Source organism: Pseudophryne corroboree, chromosome 10, assembly GCF_028390025.1.
Source record: "Pseudophryne corroboree isolate aPseCor3 chromosome 10, aPseCor3.hap2, whole genome shotgun sequence".
Lineage (NCBI taxonomy): Eukaryota > Metazoa > Chordata > Amphibia > Anura > Myobatrachidae > Pseudophryne > Pseudophryne corroboree.
Window position 1 is genome coordinate 165,488,044 of NC_086453.1, and position 20,450 is coordinate 165,508,493.

A 20,450-nucleotide genomic window follows, 5' to 3' on the forward strand; every position below is an offset into this window, starting at 1 on the left:
TGGCTCTACAGAGGCAAGATGTCCACCTCATCTTCACCCTCCGATATATCACCGTGTACATCCCCCTCCTCACAGATTATCAATTCGTCCCCACTGGAATCCACCATCTCAGCTCCCTGTGTACTTTGTGGAGGCAATTGCTGCTGGTCAATGTCTCCGCGGAGGAATTGATTATAATTAATTTTAATGAACATCATCTTCTCCACATTTTCTGGATGTAACCTCGTACGCCGATTGCTGACAAGGTGAGCGGCGGCACTAAACACTCTTTCGGAGTACACACTTGTGGGAGGGCAACTTAGGTAGAATAAAGCCAGTTTGTGCAAGGGCCTCCAAATTGCCTCTTTTTCCTGCCAGTATAAGTACGGACTGTGTGACGTGCCTACTTGGATGCGGTCACTCATATAATCCTCCACCATTCTATCAATGTTGAGAGAATCATATGCAGTGACAGTAGACGACATGTCCGTAATCGTTGTCAGGTCCTTCAGTCCGGACCAGATGTCAGCATCAGCAGTCGCTCCAGACTGCCCTGCATCACCGCCAGCGGGTGGGCTCGGAATTCTGAGCCTTTTCCTCGCACCCCCAGTTGCGGGAGAATGTGAAGGAGGAGATGTTGACAGGTCGCGTTCCGCTTGACTTGACAATTTTGTCACCAGCAGGTCTTTCAACCCCAGCAGACCTGTGTCTGCCGGAAAGAGAGATCCAAGGTAGGCTTTAAATCTAGGATCGAGCACGGTCGCCAAAATGTAGTGCTCTGATTTCAACAGATTGACCACCCGTGAATCCTTGTTAAGCGAATTAAGGGCTGCATCCACAAGTCCCACATGCCTAGCGGAATCGCTCCCTTTTAGCTCCTTCTTCAATGCCTCCAGCTTCTTCTGCAAAAGCCTGATGAGGGGAATGACCTGACTCAGGCTGGCAGTGTCTGAACTGACTTCACGTGTGGCAAGTTCAAAGGGCATCAGAACCTTGCACAACGTTGAAATCATTCTCCACTGCACTTGAGACAGGTGCATTCCACCTACTATATCGTGCTCAATTGTATAGGCTTGAATGGCCTTTTTCTGCTCCTCCAACCTCTGAAGCATATAGAGGGTTGAATTCCACCTCGTTACCACTTCTTGCTTCAGATGATGGCAGGGCAGGTTCAGTAGTTTTTGGTGGTGCTCCAGTCTTCTGTACGTGGTGCCTGTACGCCGAAAGTGTCCCGCAATTTTTCTGGCCACCGACAGCATCTCTTGCACGCCCCTGTCGTTTTTTAAAAAATTCTGCACCACCAAATTCAAGGTATGTGCAAAACATGGGACGTGCTGGAATTTGCCCATATTTAATGCACACACAATATTGCTGGCGTTGTCCGATGCCACAAATCCACAGGAGAGTCCAATTGGGGTAAGCCATTCCGCGATGATCTTCCTCAGTTGCCGTAAGAGGTTTTCAGCTGTGTGCGTATTCTGGAAAGCGGTGATACAAAGCGTAGCCTGCCTAGGAAAGAGTTGGCGTTTGCGAGATGCTGCTACTGGTGCCGCCGCTGCTGTTCTTGCGGCGGGAGTCCATACATCTACCCAGTGGGCTGTCACAGTCATATAGTCCTGACCCTGCCCTGCTCCACTTGTCCACATGTCCGTGGTTAAGTGGACATTGGGTACAACTGCATTTTTTAGGACACTGGTGAGTCTTTTTCTGACGTCCGTGTACATTCTCGGTATCGCCTGCCTAGAGAAGTGGAACCTAGATGGTATTTGGTAATGGGGGCACACTGCCTCAATAAATTGTCTAGTTCCCTGTGAACTAACGGCGGATACCGGACGCACGTCTAACACCAACATAGTTGTCAAGGACTCAGTTATCCGCTTTGCAGTAGGATGACTGCTGTGATATTTCATCTTCCTCGCAAAGGACTGTTGAACAGTCAATTGCTTACTGGAAGTAGTACAAGTGGGCTTACGACTTCCCCTCTGGGATGACCATCGACTCCCAGCGGCAACAACAGCAGCGCCAGCAGCAGTAGGCGTTACACGCAAGGATGCATCGGAGGAATCCCAGGCAGGAGAGGACTCGTCAGAATTGCCAGTGACATGGCCTGCAGGACTATTGGCATTCCTGGGGAAGGAGGAAATTGACACTGAGGGAGTTGGTGGGGTGGTTTGCGTGAGCTTGGTTACAAGAGGAAGGGATTTACTGGTCAGTGGGCTGCTTCCGCTGTCACCCAAAGTTTTTGAACTTGTCACTGACTTATTATGAATGCGCTGCAGGTGACGTATAAGGGAGGATGTTCCGAGGTGGTTAACGTCCTTACCCCTACTTATTACAGCTTGACAAAGGGAACACACGGCTTGACACCTGTTGTCCGCATTTCAACACTGACATCTTCAATCTGACTATCAGGAACTGGACTGCGGGTGCTCCTTCCAGCACTTGCAGGGGGCGTGCAAATGGTGGAAGGCGCATGCTCTTCACGTCCAGTGTTGGGAAGGTCAGGCATCGCAACCGACACAATTGGACTCTCCTTGTGGATTTGGGATTTCGAAGAATGCACAGTTCTTTGCTGTGCTGCTTTTGCCAGCTTGAGTCTTTTCATTTTTCTAGCGAGAGGCTGAGTGCTTCCATCCTCATGTGAAGCTGAACCACTAGCCATGAACATAGGCCAGGGCCTCAGCCGTTCCTTGCCACTCCGTGTGGTAAATGGCATATTGGCAAGTTTACGCTTCTCCGACGACAATTTTATTTTAGGTTTTGGAGTCCTTTTTTTACTGATATTTGGTGTTTTGGATTTGACATGCTCTGTACTATGACATTGGGCATCGGCCTTGGCAGACGACGTTGCTGGCATTTCATCGTCTCGGCCATGACTAGTGGCAGCAGCTTCAGCACGAGGTGGAAGTGGATCTTGATCTTTCCCTAATTTTGGAACCTCAACATTTTTGTTCTCCATATTTTAATAGGCACAACTAAAAGGCACCTCAGGTAAACAATGGAGATGGATGGATTGGATACTAGTATACAATTATGGACGGGCTGCCGAGTGCCGACACAGAGGTAGCCACAGCCGTGAACTACCGCACTGTACTGTGTCTGCTGCTAATATATAGACTGGTTGATAAAGAGATAGTATACTCGTAACTAGTATGTATGTATAAAGAAAGAAAAAAAAACCACGGTTAGGTGGTATATACAATTATGGACGGGCTGCCGAGTGCCGACACAGAGGTAGCCACAGCCGTGAACTACCGCACTGTACTGTGTCTGCTGCTAATATATAGACTGGTTGATAAAGAGATAGTATACTCGTAACTAGTATGTATGTATAAAGAAAGAAAAAAAAACCACGGTTAGGTGGTATATACAATTATGGACGGGCTGCCGAGTGCCGACACAGAGGTAGCCACAGCCGTGAACTACCGCACTGTACTGTGTCTGCTGCTAATATATAGACTGGTTGATAAAGAGATAGTATACTCGTAACTAGTATGTATGTATAAAGAAAGAAAAAAAAACCACGGTTAGGTGGTATATACAATTATGGACGGGCTGCCGAGTGCCGACACAGAGGTAGCCACAGCCGTGAACTACCGCACTGTACTGTGTCTGCTGCTAATATATAGACTGGTTGATAAAGAGATAGTATACTCGTAACTAGTATGTATGTATAAAGAAAGAAAAAAAAACCACGGTTAGGTGGTATATACAATTATGGACGGGCTGCCGAGTGCCGACACAGAGGTAGCCACAGCCGTGAACTACCGCACTGTACTGTGTCTGCTGCTAATATATAGACTGGTTGATAAAGAGATAGTATACTCGTAACTAGTATGTATGTATAAAGAAAGAAAAAAAAAACCATGGTTAGGTGGTATATACAATTATGGACGGGCTGCCGAGTGCCGACACAGAGGTAGCCACAGCCGTGAACTACCGCACTGTACTGTGTCTGCTGCTAATATATAGACTGGTTGATAAAGAGATAGTATACTCGTAACTAGTATGTATGTATAAAGAAAGAAAAAAAAAACCACGGTTAGGTGGTATATACAATTATGGACGGGCTGCCGAGTGCCGACACAGAGGTAGCCACAGCCGTGAACTACCGCACTGTACTGTGTCTGCTGCTAATATATAGACTGGTTGATAAAGAGATAGTATACTCGTAACTAGTATGTATGTATAAAGAAAGAAAAAAAAACCACGGTTAGGTGGTATATACAATTATGGACGGGCTGCCGAGTGCCGACACAGAGGTAGCCACAGCCGTGAACTACCGCACTGTACTGTGTCTGCTGCTAATATATAGACTGGTTGATAAAGAGATAGTATACTCGTAACTAGTATGTATGTATAAAGAAAGAAAAAAAAACCACGGTTAGGTGGTATATACAATTATGGACGGGCTGCCGAGTGCCGACACAGAGGTAGCCACAGCCGTGAACTACCGCACTGTACTGTGTCTGCTGCTAATATATAGACTGGTTGATAAAGAGATAGTATACTCGTAACTAGTATGTATGTATAAAGAAAGAAAAAAAAACCACGGTTAGGTGGTATATACAATTATGGACGGGCTGCCGAGTGCCGACACAGAGGTAGCCACAGCCGTGAACTACCGCACTGTACTGTGTCTGCTGCTAATATAGACTGGTTGATAAAGAGATAGTATACTCGTAACTAGTATGTATGTATAAAGAAAGAAAAAAAAACCACGGTTAGGTGGTATATACAATTATGGACGGGCTGCCGAGTGCCGACACAGAGGTAGCCACAGCCGTGAACTACCGCACTGTACTGTGTCTGCTGCTAATATAGACTGGTTGATAAAGAGATAGTATACTACTAATATTATATATACTGGTGGTCAGGTCACTGGTCACTAGTCACACTGGCAGTGGCACTCCTGCAGCAAAAGTGTGCACTGTTTAATTTTAATATAATATTATGTACTCCTGGCTCCTGCTATAACCTATAACTGGCACTGCAGTAGTGCTCCCCAGTCTCCCCCACAATTATAAGCTGTGTGAGCTGAGCAGTCAGACAGATATATAATATATATAGATGATGCAGCACACTGGCCTGAGCCTGAGCAGTGCACACAGATATGGTATGTGACTGACTGAGTCACTGTGTGTATCGCTTTTTTCAGGCAGAGAACGGATATATTAAATAAACTGCACTGTGTGTCTGGTGGTCACTCACTATATAATATATTATGTACTCCTGGCTCCTGCTATAACCTATAACTGGCACTGCAGTAGTGCTCCCCAGTCTCCCCCACAATTATAAGCTGTGTGAGCTGAGCAGTCAGACAGATATATATAATATTATATATAGATAATAGATGATGCAGCACACTGGCCTGAGCCTGAGCAGTGCACACAGATATGGTATGTGACTGAGTCACTGTGTGCTGTGTATCGCTTTTTTCAGGCAGAGAACGGATTATAAATAAAACTGGTGTGGTCACTATCAGCAAAACTCTGCACTGTACTGAGTACTCCTAATGCTCCCCAAAATTAGTAAATCAAGTGTCTCTCTAATCTATTCTAAACGGAGAGGACGCCAGCCACGTCCTCTCCCTATCAATCTCAATGCACGTGTGAAAATGGCGGCGACGCGCGGCTCCTTATATAGAATCCGAGTCTCGCGATAGAATCCGAGCCTCGCGAGAATCCGACAGCGTCATGATGACGTTCGGGCGCGCTCGGGTTAACCGAGCAAGGCGGGAAGATCCGAGTCGCTCGGACCCGTGAAAAAAAACATGAAGTTCTGGCGGGTTCGGATTCAGAGAAACCGAACCCGCTCATCTCTAGTACATAATATATTATATAGTGAGTGACCACCAGACACACAGTGCAGTTTATTTAATATATCCGTTCTCTGCCTGAAAAAAGCGATACACACAGTGACTCAGTCAGTCACATACCATATCTGTGTGCACTGCTCAGGCTCAGGCCAGTGTGCTGCATCATCTATATATATTATATATCTGTCTGACTGCTCAGCTCACACAGCTTATAATTGTGGGGGAGACTGGGGAGCACTACTGCAGTGCCAGTTATAGGTTATAGCAGGAGCCAGGAGTACATAATATTATATTAAAACAGTGCACACTTTTGCTGCAGGAGTGCCACTGCCAGTGTGACTAGTGACCAGTGACCTGACCACCAGTATATATAATATTAGTAGTATACTATCTCTTTATCAACCAGTCTATATTAGCAGCAGACACAGTACAGTGCGGTAGTTCACGGCTGTGGCTACCTCTGTGTCGGCACTCGGCAGCCCGTCCATAATTGTATATACCACCTAACCGTGGTTTTTTTTTCTTTCTTTATACATACATACTAGTTACGAGTATACTATCTCTTTATCAACCAGTCTATATTAGCAGCAGACACAGTACAGTGCGGTAGTTCACGGCTGTGGCTACCTCTGTGTCGGCACTCGGCAGCCCGTCCATAATTGTATATACCACCTAACCGTGGTTTTTTTTTCTTTCTTTATACATACATACTAGTTACGAGTATACTATCTCTTTATCAACCAGTCTATATATTAGCAGCAGACACAGTACAGTGCGGTAGTTCACGGCTGTGGCTACCTCTGTGTCGGCACTCGGCAGCCCGTCCATAATTGTATATACCACCTAACCGTGGTTTTTTTTTCTTTCTTTATACATACATACTAGTTACGAGTATACTATCTCTTTATCAACCAGTCTATATATTAGCAGCAGACACAGTACAGTGCGGTAGTTCACGGCTGTGGCTACCTCTGTGTCGGCACTCGGCAGCCCGTCCATAATTGTATATACCACCTAACCGTGTTTTTTTTTTCTTTCTTTATACATACATACTAGTTACGAGTATACTATCTCTTTATCAACCAGTCTATATATTAGCAGCAGACACAGTACAGTGCGGTAGTTCACGGCTGTGGCTACCTCTGTGTCGGCACTCGGCAGCCCGTCCATAATTGTATATACCACCTAACCGTGGTTTTTTTTTCTTTCTTTATACATACATACTAGTTACGAGTATACTATCTCTTTATCAACCAGTCTATATATTAGCAGCAGACACAGTACAGTGCGGTAGTTCACGGCTGTGGCTACCTCTGTGTCCGCACTCGGCAGCCCGTCCATAATTGTATATACCACCTAACCGTGGTTTTTTTTTCTTTCTTTATACATACATACTAGTTACGAGTATACTATCTCTTTATCAACCAGTCTATATATTAGTAGCAGACACAGTACAGTGCGGTAGTTCACGGCTGTGGCTACCTCTGTGTCAGCACTCGGCAGCCCGTCCATAATTGTATATACCACCTAACCGTGGTTTTTTTTTCTTTCTTTATACATACATACTAGTTACGAGTATACTATCTCTTTATCAACCAGTCTATATATTAGCAGCAGACACAGTACAGTGCGGTAGTTCACGGCTGTGGCTACCTCTGTGTCGGCACTCGGCAGCCCGTCCATAATTGTATATACCACCTAACCGTGGTTTTTTTTTCTTTCTTTATACATACATACTAGTTACGAGTATACTATCTCTTTATCAACCAGTCTATATATTAGCAGCAGACACAGTACAGTGCGGTAGTTCACGGCTGTGGCTACCTCTGTGTCGGCACTCGGCAGCCCGTCCATAATTGTATACTAGTATCCAATCCATCCATCTCCATTGTTTACCTGAGGTGCCTTTTAGTTGTGCCTATTAAAATATGGAGAACAAAAATGTTGAGGTTCCAAAATTAGGGAAAGATCAAGATCCACTTCCACCTCGTGCTGAAGCTGCTGCCACTAGTCATGGCCGAGACGATGAAATGCCAGCAACGTCGTCTGCCAAGGCCGATGCCCAATGGCATAGTACAGAGCATGTCAAAACCAAAACACCAAATATCAGTAAAAAAAGGACTCCAAAACCTAAAATAAAATTGTCGGAGGAGAAGCGTAAACTTGCCAATATGCCATTTACCACACGGAGTGGCAAGGAACGGCTGAGGCCCTGGCCTATGTTCATGGCTAGTGGTTCAGCTTCACATGAGGATGGAAGCACTCAGCCTCTCGCTAGAAAACTGAAAAGACTCAAGCTGGCAAAAGCACCGCAAAGAACTGTGCGTTCTTTGAAATCCCAAATCCACAAGGAGAGTCCAATTGTGTCGGTTGCGATGCCTGACCTTCCCAACACTGGACGTGAAGAGCATGCGCCTTCCACCATTTGCACGCCCCCTGCAAGTGCTGGAAGGAGCACCCGCAGTCCAGTTCCTGATAGTCAGATTGAAGATGTCAGTGTTGAAGTACACCAGGATGAGGAGGATATGGGTGTTGCTGGCCCTGGGGAGGAAATTGACCAGGAGGATTCTGATGGTGAGGTGGTTTGTTTAAGTCAGGCACCCGGGGAGACACCTGTTGTCCGTGGGAGGAATATGGCCGTTGACATGCCAGGTGAAAATACCAAAAAAATCAGCTCTTCGGTGTGGAGGTATTTCACCAGAAATGCGGACAACAGGTGTCAAGCCGTGTGTTCCCTTTGTCAAGCTGTAATAAGTAGGGGTAAGGACGTTAACCACCTCGGAACATCCTCCCTTATACGTCACCTGCAGCGCATTCATAATAAGTCAGTGACAAGTTCAAAAACTTTGGGTGACAGCGGAAGCAGTCCACTGACCAGTAAATCCCTTCCTCTTGTAACCAAGCTCACGCAAACCACCCCACCAACTCCCTCAGTGTCAATTTCCTCCTTCCCCAGGAATGCCAATAGTCCTGCAGGCCATGTCACTGGCAATTCTGACGAGTCCTCTCCTGCCTGGGATTCCTCCGATGCATCCTTGCGTGTAACGCCTACTGCTGCTGGCGCTGCTGTTGTTGCCGCTGGGAGTCGATGGTCATCCCAGAGGGGAAGTCGTAAGCCCACTTGTACTACTTCCAGTAAGCAATTGACTGTTCAACAGTCCTTTGCGAGGAAGATGAAATATCACAGCAGTCATCCTACTGCAAAGCGGATAACTGAGTCCTTGACAACTATGTTGGTGTTAGACGTGCGTCCGGTATCCGCCGTTAGTTCACAGGGAACTAGACAATTTATTGAGGCAGTGTGCCCCCGTTACCAAATACCATCTAGGTTCCACTTCTCTAGGCAGGCGATACCGAGAATGTACACGGACGTCAGAAAAAGACTCACCAGTGTCCTAAAAAATGCAGTTGTACCCAATGTCCACTTAACCACGGACATGTGGACAAGTGGAGCAGGGCAGGGTCAGGACTATATGACTGTGACAGCCCACTGGGTAGATGTATGGACTCCCGCCGCAAGAACAGCAGCGGCGGCACCAGTAGCAGCATCTCGCAAACGCCAACTCTTTCCTAGGCAGGCTACGCTTTGTATCACCGCTTTCCAGAATACGCACACAGCTGAAAACCTCTTACGGCAACTGAGGAAGATCATCGCGGAATGGCTTACCCCAATTGGACTCTCCTGTGGATTTGTGGCATCGGACAACGTCAGCAATATTGTGTGTGCATTAAATATGGGCAAATTCCAGCACGTCCCATGTTTTGCACATACCTTGAATTTGGTGGTGCAGAATTTTTTAAAAAACGACAGGGGCGTGCAAGAGATGCTGTCGGTGGCCAGAAAAATTGCGGGACACTTTCGGCGTACAGGCACCACGTACAGAAGACTGGAGCACCACCAAAAACTACTGAACCTGCCCTGCCATCATCTGAAGCAAGAAGTGGTAACGAGGTGGAATTCAACCCTCTATATGCTTCAGAGGTTGGAGGAGCAGCAAAAGGCCATTCAAGCCTATACAATTGAGCACGATATAGTAGGTGGAATGCACCTGTCTCAAGTGCAGTGGAGAATGATTTCAACGTTGTGCAAGGTTCTGATGCCCTTTGAACTTGCCACACGTGAAGTCAGTTCAGACACTGCCAGCCTGAGTCAGGTCATTCCCCTCATCAGGCTTTTGCAGAAGAAGCTGGAGGCATTGAAGAAGGAGCTAAAAGGGAGCGATTCCGCTAGGCATGTGGGACTTGTGGATGCAGCCCTTAATTCGCTTAACAAGGATTCACGGGTGGTCAATCTGTTGAAATCAGAGCACTACATTTTGGCCACCGTGCTCGATCCTAGATTTAAAGCCTACCTTGGATCTCTCTTTCCGGCAGACACAGGTCTGCTGGGGTTGAAAGACCTGCTGGTGACAAAATTGTCAAGTCAAGCGGAACGCGACCTGTCAACATCTCCTCCTTCACATTCTCCCGCAACTGGGGGTGCGAGGAAAAGGCTCAGAATTCCGAGCCCACCCGCTGGCGGTGATGCAGGGCAGTCTGGAGCGACTGCTGATGCTGACATCTGGTCCGGACTGAAGGACCTGACAACGATTACGGACATGTCGTCTACTGTCACTGCATATGATTCTCTCAACATTGATAGAATGGTGGAGGATTATATGAGTGACCGCATCCAAGTAGGCACGTCACACAGTCCGTACTTATACTGGCAGGAAAAAGAGGCAATTTGGAGGCCCTTGCACAAACTGGCTTTATTCTACCTAAGTTGCCCTCCCACAAGTGTGTACTCCGAAAGAGTGTTTAGTGCCGCCGCTCACCTTGTCAGCAATCGGCGTACGAGGTTACATCCAGAAAATGTGGAGAAGATGATGTTCATTAAAATGAATTATAATCAATTCCTCCGCGGAGACATTGACCAGCAGCAATTGCCTCCACAAAGTACACAGGGAGCTGAGATGGTGGATTCCAGTGGGGACGAATTGATAATCTGTGAGGAGGGGGATGTACACGGTGATATATCGGAGGGTGAAGATGAGGTGGACATCTTGCCTCTGTAGAGCCAGTTTGTGCAAGGAGAGATTAATTGCTTGTTTTTTGGGGGGGGTCCAAACCAACCCGTCATATCAGTCACAGTCGTGTGGCAGACCCTGTCACTGAAATGATGGGTTGGTTAAAGTGTGCATGTCCTGTTTTGTTTATACAACATAAGGGTGGGTGGGAGGGCCCAAGGACAATTCCATCTTGCACCTCTTTTTTCTTTTCTTTTTCTTTGCATCATGTGCTGATTGGGGAGGGTTTTTTGGAAGGGACATCCTGCGTGACACTGCAGTGCCACTCCTAGATGGGCCCGGTGTTTGTGTCGGCCACTAGGGTCGCTAATCTTACTCACACAGTCAGCTACCTCATTGCGCCTCTTTTTTTCCTTGCGTCATGTGCTGTTTGGGGAGGGTTTTTTGGAAGGGACATCCTGCGTGACACTGCAGTGCCACTCCTAGATGGGCCCGGTGTTTGTGTCGGCCACTAGGGTCGCTAATCTTACTCACACAGCTACCTCATTGCGCCTCTTTTTTTCTTTGCGTCATGTGCTGTTTGGGGAGGGTTTTTTGGAAGGGACATCCTGCGTGACACTGCAGTGCCACTCCTAGATGGGCCCGGTGTTTGTGTCGGCCACTAGGGTCGCTTATCTTACTCACACAGCGACCTCGGTGCAAATTTTAGGACTAAAAATAATATTGTGAGGTGTGAGGTATTCAGAATAGACTGAAAATGAGTGTAAATTATGGTTTTTGAGGTTAATAATACTTTGGGATCAAAATGACCCCCAAATTCTATGATTTAAGCTGTTTTTTAGTGTTTTTTGAAAAAAACACCCGAATCCAAAACACACCCGAATCCGACAAAAAAAATTCGGTGAGGTTTTGCCAAAACGCGTTCGAACCCAAAACACGGCCGCGGAACCGAACCCAAAACCAAAACACAAAACCCGAAAAATTTCAGGCGCTCATCTCTAATTATAATCAGTACGTCCATACTTCACTGGTGATGCCCAATCTCATCTGATCTTTGAAGCTAAGCAGTGAAAGGCCTGGTCAGTCTTTGGACCACACACTTATTACCTACAAAATATATTGACATTGAAAGCAATAGGTGCAACATTGAAAGCATGGGATGGCTTTATAGAACAGCAGGGCCTCTCTGGTGCCCCGATAAGGCACTTATCACTGGGAGCACTGTCAAAAATCAGCACCAATTTGAAATTGGATAGTTGGAGGGAGAAGGGCATAAATAGATTGAACAACTTGTACTTAAAGAATGTCCTTATGTCTTTTGAACAGATTAAAGAAAAATATGAGATTGCAACAGGAGAGTTTTATACATTTCTACAAATTAGACATTGGATATACTCGTACCCTATTATTTCAGAAGGTGGAGAGAGTGTTGCCAAGGAAGATCTTGACTCAGTTCTCTACACCAATGAAAAAGGTGGGAATTGCATTTTGGTACAAAGTTTTGTCAAGAAGTAAAGGAGAAGATAAAACAGAATGGCAAAAGAGATGGGAACAAGATCTAAACATTTCAATGGATAAGTTGCAATCGGCCCAACTGTTTCACTCAGTACACCAAATGTCCAAATCAATTACTCATATTGAAATATATACTGTATGAAGATTTTCTATCGTATGTATTTACCCCAGCTAAGATGCATAGAATCTTGCCAGATCAACCTGATCTCTGCTGGAGATGCCAGGAAGAATCTGGAGATATTGGCCCACATTCCGAATTGTTCACAATTTGGTTCGCATGCAATCAGCATTCGCACAGCAGCGAACACAGTGAACAGCGAACAAACGCCCACCACACACTACTGCAAACGACTATGGTGGTCATTCCGAGTTGTTCGCTAGCTGCATTCGTTTGCTGTGCAGCGATGAGGCAAAAAAACGACACTCCTGCGCATGCATATGCGGTGCAATGCGCACGCGTGACGTACTATTACAACGAACTATGTCGTTTCACACAAGGTCTAGCGATGCTTTTCAGTCGCACTGGATGCCGCAGAGTGATTGACAGGAAGAGGGCGTTTCTGGGTGTCAACTGACCGTTTTCAGGGAGTGTTAAAAAAAACGCAGGCGTGACAGGAAAAACGCAGGTGTGGCTGGGCGAACGCAGTGCGTGTTTGTGACGTCAAAACAGGAACTGAACAGTCTGAAGTGATCGCAAGCGCTGAGTAGGTTTTGAGCTACTCTAAAACTGCAGAAAAAATGGTGTAGCCGCGCTGCGATCCTTTCAGTCGCACTTCTGCTAAGCTAAAATACACTCCCAGTGGGAGGCGGCATAGCGTTTGCACGGCTGCTAAAAACTGCTAGCGAGCGAACAACTCGGAATGACCACCCATGCACCAATGCACAAAGTAGGTGTGTATTATGTAGCGTCGCATGGCAGCGATCCGTTCGCATGAGTGCCAAACACATCTCTAGCAACACATACCCCGTCGCATATGTGCAATGCCTTTGCAGGAGTACTCATGCTTATGTAACTTTGCAAATATTCGCAAAGTACTTGTTTTTTTTCACTGACATACTTTAAAATAATTTTTAATGTGATTGGACAATTAAGTCTTCAAAGACTTCAAACAGAAGAGTTTGTCAGCCTAATTGCCCAATAACAATCGTATTTGTTTTATTTGTTAAAGTTACCAAGTGTTTGTTGTTGTTTTTTTCAATACCACATAATAAAAAAGTGTATTATCCATCCCTGTCATAATGTACATTCCTTTTTTTTGTGTGTGTGTGTGTGTGGTGTAGTGTGTGTTAAAATGAGGTTTGTGAAATAACAAAACAATCAGCTCCTAACTGTCAGGTCACACTCTTTGGTGTTGAAGTGTCGTTTCTTAGTTCATTAACTGGCCGTTTTACACTCTTTAATGTCCCCATTTTCATGTGTAAAAACATCTGTACCTATGTTTTGTCCAAATAACACAACACAAAACAAAATTTGGGTTTAAATTGTTTATATTTTTGTTGTTTTAGTCTTTTAGTCTTAATTTTTTTAACATAACAAATAATCAAATCAAAAATCAAAAATATTGTTTAAGAAACAATATTTCAGCCACCATGCCCCTACAGTGGTCCTCCATTCTCTGAAGGCTTTGCCCAATCAGGGCATTGGGATCTCCAACTGCATCATCTGAAATGAATGTCAAACAAACTACATTCATTACTTACTCACATTACACATTATAGAAGCAAGGCTCAAAACACAATTTAAGCTGTCACTAGCTACGTCAGGGATTCGTTCGTTTTGCCTTCCAGCTGTTGATGAACTATACATACCAGCATGGCCTGCAATGTAATAAAAAAAAATAGCCATTCTAAAACTGGTGCAGGCCATGCTTGGATGTGTACTTCAGCCACATTTTGAGCGGCCAGGGCTCCCCATTTCTGGCGTAGGCCCAGCCTCAGCAGACTGCGTCTGTACATCTGCTGGTGAACTACATATCCAAGCATTTCCTGACTCAGTGATAGCAGCCCTTAATACATAAAATGAAATGTTGGTATGTGATTCAGAACACCATTTGCAGGATCACAGTTTGAAAACACATGTACCTGTATGTAAATTACAAACAACTTACAAATACATTTATGTGGTAGAAATTACTTACTCTCCCCTGACAGATGTGCAGCACCCTCCACCACTCCGAGTGGTTACTTTGGATGAGGGAAAAGGCTTGAAAGGGGGATGGAGGATGGATGGGTGAGGGGATTTGAGAGGGGTGGTGAGATTGAGAGGGGGAGGGGAGTTGAGAGCGGGAGTAAGATTGAGAGGGGGATTGAGAGGGGGAGGAGGAGGAGGAAGAGGAGGCTGCTGAGTGATGGGGGGAGGGGGGTTCTGATAGGGAGAAGGAAGAGGTTTGATGGGGGTGGGTTGTTGAGTGGGGAGGGGGTTTGAGAGGGGGTTCTGATTAGGAGGAGGAAGAGGATGGTGTTTGATGGGGGTTGGTTCTTGAGAGGGAGAGGGGGGTTCTCTGAGGAGGAAGATGATGTGTGATGGGGGTCGGGATGGTGAGGGGGAGGCTCCGTCTTCCTCCTGTGGTGGTTGGCATTGTGCTCAGCCTAAAAAGAGAGATTAAAATATTTGTTTTCACAAAAAACAACAAAACATACTGTAAATGTTACTGTCATATGGGTTATTGAACATATTTTTTTATTTTTTTGACACTATTTTTTTGTGCCCTTGTTATTTTGTAACCCTTTGGCATTTCTCATATTGAGTAAACTAAAATTGCACACATATTGGAATGTACTGTGCCACAAGAGTACACGGGAGTTGTGTGGCGTACCACTGTGCATTGCCCTACCACCTGGCCCTATAGGTTTCACGATCCTGCTTATCCAATTTCAGTGTCCATAACACAAATGTTAATCCACACTACGCAGGACTATATCCATTGTAATTGTACACATTGTGATGATCCTGCTTCCTGTAATTCCTGTATGTATTCATGAAGGAACACACTCCATGGACTGTAACCGTTTCTGTAAAACCAAAGTACTGTCTGTCTACAGCCTACAGCCAGGTGACTGTCCACACCCCTACACATGATCCCCTAACCACTCTGTACCCCAGTGTGTCCTGCAAGCCCTAACCCCACACAGTCTATAAACATACAGTACAATTGTGATGTGTAATGGTGTTTGCAAATATGTTTTGACTTGTAATGCTAAAAATCTCACTCACGCAAACACAGCTTTAATTGCATATTACTTACATTGGCGGATTTGCTGGCGCAGCTGTGCCAGCAATTCAGGCTGACGGTGACGGAGGTCTGACCACCGCCGCTCCAATTGGACTATAGTCCGATTAGTGCAGACCCTCGCATGCAGTATTCTGCGGACCTCCACATAGGCTGCAAGCTTCGCCAGATCAAAATGTATGGTCCCGCGCTGCCTATGCGGTGGTCCATTACAGCTGTGAGTACCCGCAGCTCCCTCCTCGAGATTGCGGCAGCTCGCATGGTGCCAATGGCGTTTTCCTTACATGGGCATATATTTATAGTGTATCCTAAATGTTGATTGGGCCAAATGTGACGTTGTCATCATTATTGATTAGAGATGTGCACCGGAAATTTTTCAGGTTTTGTGTTTTGGATTCGGTTCCGCGGCCATGTTTTGGATTCGGACGCATTTTGGCAAAACCTCCCTGAATTTTTTATGTTGGATTCAGGTGTGTTTTGGATTTGGGTGTTTTTTTTTTAAAAAAAACCTCAAAAACAGCTTAAATCATAGAATTTGGGGGAAATTTTTATCCCATAGTATTATTAACCTCAATAACCATAATTTCCACTCATTTCCAGTCTATTCTGAACACCTCGCAATATTATTTTTAGTCCTAATATTTGCACCGAGGTCGCTGGATGACTAAGCTAAGCGACCCAAGTTGCCGGCACAAACACCTGGCCCATCTAGGAGTGGCACTGCAGTGTCAGACAGGATGGCACTTAAAAAAATAGTCCCCAAACAACACATGATGCAAAGAAAAAAAGAGGTGCACCAAGGTCGCTGGATGGCTAAGCTAAGCGACCCAAGTGGCCGGCACAAACACCTGGCCCATCTAGGAGTGGCACTGCAGTGTCAGACAGGATGGCACTTAAAAAAATAGTCCCCAAACAGCACATGATGCAAAGAAAAGAGAAAAAGAGGTGCACTGTGGTCGCTGGACAGCTAAGCTAAGCTAAGCGACACAAACACCTCAAAATCACATGAATTATTCGTTCTAATCAATGGTATTATTGGTCCAAATCACTGGAAGAAAATGACAAAATCACAGGAATTATTTGTTCTAATCAATGGTATTATTGGTCCAAATCACTGGAAGAAAATGACAAAATCACAGGAATTATTCATTCTAATCAATGGTATTATTGGTCCAAATCACTGGAAGAAAATTACAAAATCACAGGAATTATTTGTTCTAATCAATGGTATTATTGGTCCAAATCACTGGAAGAAAATGACAAAATCATAGGAATTATTCATTCTAATCAATGGTATTATTGGTCCAAATCACTGGAAGAAAATGACAAAATCACAGGAACTATTCGTTCTAATCAATGGTATTATTGGTCCACATCACTGGAAGAAAACGACAAAATCGCTGGAATTATTTGTTCTAATCAATGGTATTATTGGTCCAAATCACTGGAAGAAAATGACAAAATCACTGGAATTATTCGTTCTAATCAATAGTATTATTGGTCCACATCACTGGAAGAAAATGACAAAATCACTGGAATTATTCGTACTAATCAATGGTATTTTTGGTCCAAATCACTGGAAGAAAATGACAAAATGACTGGAATTATTCGTAAACATTTGTAGAAAGTCACTGCTTTCTGATTACAGAAATGCTCAGATATTCCTGCAAATCCACAATCCCTTCCCAGAGGAAAAAGAAATTGAGAAACCATTGTTTGAGAACGTTTGTTCTCTTTCCCTTACAAAGGAACAAACCACTTTCCAAGAAGACTGACGTTTTTGGGATTATGGAGACATAATGTTTTTTAATATAAATCCTAAAGCAGGTGGTGTATTAGAGCAAAAGAGTGCAAGAGACCAGCCATGCAGTTTCTGAAATATTATGACAAAATGTTACTGTATTTCATAAGATCTCATTCCTAACTCTGCTAAGTACTGTTTGGTATACTGAATCTGGCTTCCATGAGGTAGTTGTCCATTATTTCAGCTTCCATTGACCTTTTTGAAAGCAGTAGAAGTTATCGATTTTTTTTTTATTTTTATTTCCCCCTATTTTTAATTTTCTCCTGCATAGCCCAGTAAAATGTTGCAATGTTAAGTATTCACCAAACCCAGCCAAATCTCATCCTAACCCTCTGTTCCACGTTCTCTATGTACCCCATCTGTGTCACCCATGTCTGTCTACCCCTTCCCTTTAGATTGTAAGCTCTCACGAGCAGGGCCTTCTTCCCTCATGTGCTTATCCTTTGTCTTACTTTAATAATCTTCAACTGTTCCACATCCAGCAGTCTTCTGCCACCTGATACTTATTCCAGTGTCATCTGCTGATGTAACTATGTTTATTTATTTACCCTGTACTTGTCCTATACTGTCATCAACTGTAAATTGCTGTTTTCCTGTTTGATTATTTATGTACTCTGTAATTGGGTGCTGCGGAACCCTTGTGGCACCATATAAATAAAGGATAATAATAATAATAATATATGGTGTATCATCCCAAGGTGTATCTCACATATCGCTCAGTACAGATTACAGGATGTATAAAATCACCAGGTGTATAACACACGTCGCACAGTACAGTATACATACTGGTTACAATAATGCAGCACAGAGATAGTATACTTGACACAGAGCTGCAAGATACACAGCAATGGCCTACTGTACTGTACTACTATAATACTGGTGGTCCCCAGTCCCCACAATGCAGCACACTGAGCACAGATATTTGCAGCACACTGAGCCCAGATATGGAGCGTTTTCAGGCAGAGAACATAGATATTTTCAGCACACTGAGCACAGATATTTGCAGCACACTGGAGCACAGATATTTGTAGCACACTGAGCACAGACTACGGAGCTTTTCAGGGAGAGAATGCAGCCATGTCCTCTCCGTTCAATCTCCAATGCACGAGTGGAAAATGGCGGCAACGCGCGGGTCTTTATATAGAATACGAATCTTGCGAGAATCCGACAGCGGGATGATGACGTTCGGGCGCGTTCGGGTTAACCAAGCAGGGCGGGAAGATCCGAGGCTGCCTCGGAACCTTGTAAAATAGATGAAGTTCGGGGGGTTCGGATCTTGACAAACTGAACCCGCTCATCTCTATTATTGATAAACTTTATTAATATCAGTACATTGACAGGTGGTTTTTTGTGTTCGCAGATGCGAATCTTCGCACCTATCAAAGCTAAAATTCACACATCTATGCACACATTATACTGTACATAAAAAAATCTAATCTAATAAATTAAACACATATATATATATATATATATATATAGAGAGAGAGAGAGAGAGAGAGAGAGAGAGAGAGAGAGAGAGAGAGAGAGAGAGAGAGAGAGAGAGAGAGAGGGGGGGGGGGGGGTGTTAACTCACCACGTTTGGAGGCAGCAATCAGCCACACAAGCCCAGATTGTAGAATTACTGTAGTCAGAGGGTGGCGTTTTTTTTTTTTAGCAAAGTTTTATGAAAAAAGGGAAAATAAAAAAAAACATTAGAAATGGCTTTTTTTTTAAAATGACAATACTACATAACTGAACCACAAACAAAAAACATCATAAACAACTTTTAGCTAAACAAGCCAAATACAATAGTACTTTAAATTATATGTAGACAACACGCAACTAAACGGATGTACACTGGCCAATTACAGACGACTCTAGTTCACAGTCACTTATGAATCTACTCAAAACACATACACAGCATACTTTAAGGAAAGCCATGTTAACCAAATGTTTGGTAGACTAGATTTGGAATTGTTACACCTCTAAGCTACATTCACATATGTTCAACCTCACAACATTTTACACAATATTACCAGAATGATTACTATAAGGTGTTAATAGCATAAGCATACCTGAAATATTGCCAAACTATTCTTGCCCTAAGGGCATGGCCACGTTGGGCCTCCCTGTCTGGCCTGAATGTCCACCCAACCCCTGGCTCCTCATCCTCTCTGGGCAATTCCTCTGCTCGAGGAAGCTCCACCGACTCCTCACAGCAATATTTTGCAGGATTGCACACAGGACCACAATTTTACTTACCATTTCCGGCGAATACATAAGCTTGCCACCAGTGCGGTGGAGCACACGGAAGCATCCTTTCAGGACACCAATGTTGCGCTCCACCAGCTGCCTAGTGGCAGTAAGCGCGGAATTAAATTCAGACTATGGCCCTGGCCTGGGTGTGCTCTAAGGAGTCATGAGCCAGGGGGTGCAAGGATATCCACGATCTCCTGAAAAAACACATTACAATCATAAGTATCAAATTTAAAGGACATCACCACAAAAACAAAAATCAAACATAATGCACATAATACTCACCCAATAGCCACATGTCTTGGCCTTCCATCATTCTTAATTTTTGCCAGATCCCTGATTGCCGAATGACATGGGCATCATGGGCACTACCGGGAAACTTTGCATTCAGGGACAGGATCTGGAGGGATGGGCCACAAACAACCTTCACATTCAGAGAGTGGAACAGTTTCCTGTTCCTATAGATTTCCTCATTATGTTTTGGAGCCATAAGTGGAACATGTGTCCCATCCACAACCCCAATAACGTGTGGGAAGCAACTAACCCCTTCCTGGAATTGCCACTTCCCCACAGCCAGAGCCCCAGCATCCAATTGCATTGATATGAACTGCTTGATTCGCTTGCACCTAAAGACTTTATAAAATGCCCCCTGCGAGATTCCTACCAGCACACCCATGACGTGCTTGTAGGAACCCGTGGCACAGAAATGTAACACACCAAGGAATTGTGTCAATGCTGGTATTGCTGTAGGATACTGAATTGATATATCTAGATCACTCTCTATTATGGAGAGAGTTTCTAGGATGACATGAGGGGGTAGCCTGTAGCAGCGTACCACCTCATCATCTGGCATACCAAAA